Genomic DNA, 726 nt, shown 5'->3' with positions numbered 1-726 from the left:
GATCATGTGGTTCTGTTGATTTAGCAGTCGATAACGATGCTATTTGTCGAGCAAGACCTTCAACCATCTCCTTGACTTCTTTGATTCCCGAAGTTGACTCGCCAATTTGAACCTCATTTACTCCTTTAATTCTTCTAGTATTCCTGAGTGATCGACTCCGTTGTTGGGAATTATCCACTTGTCGCTGGAAGAATTCCCAAATTTCTGATGCACTTTTTGACATTAGCTCTCCTCCACTTGTTGCAATTAGCCGTTCTTGCACATTTGGTAGTAATCCCTCCAAAAAGTATTGGCATTGGTGCCATTTCTCGTACCCATGATGTGGACACTTCAAGAGTAGCCCATTGAATCGCTCCCATGTTTCGAAAAATTGCTCGTCCTCTCTCTGGGTAAACTCTGAGATTTCCCTGCGAATAGCATTGGTTTTATGCACTGGGAAATATTTATTCAAAAATTTCGTTACCATTTGTTCCCATGATGAAATGCTATTAGCAGGTAAAGTATTTAACCATGAACGAGCTCTATCTTTTAAAGAAAATGGGAATAGTCTAAGTTTAACATCATCATCTGAAAAATTCTCATATTTGAATGTTTGACAAATGGCATGAAAATCATTCAAATGATTATATGGATCCTCATTTTCTAGGCCATAAAATGTAGGGAGATAATTTAACACACTAGGTTTTAATTCAAAACTCCTAGCAGCTACATTTGGGTATCTTATGC

The 726-nt window shown here is 37.9% G+C and overlaps 1 non-coding gene across 1 annotated transcript; it reads left to right on the top strand.

Annotated features, from left to right (window-relative positions):
* The first annotated feature begins 311 nt into the window (after positions 1-311).
* Positions 312-415, top strand: LOC127899537 (small nucleolar RNA R71). The gene has a single exon (XR_008051414.1). It is a non-coding gene; the product is annotated as a small nucleolar RNA R71 (small nucleolar RNA).
* Positions 416-726: the final 311 nt, after the last annotated feature.

This window comes from Citrus sinensis, chromosome 8 (genome assembly GCF_022201045.2).
Source record: "Citrus sinensis cultivar Valencia sweet orange chromosome 8, DVS_A1.0, whole genome shotgun sequence".
NCBI classification, from domain to species: Eukaryota; Viridiplantae; Streptophyta; class Magnoliopsida; order Sapindales; family Rutaceae; genus Citrus; species Citrus sinensis.
The sequence above is the reverse complement of the archived record's forward strand: the minus strand, read 5'-3'. Positions and strand labels throughout refer to the sequence as shown.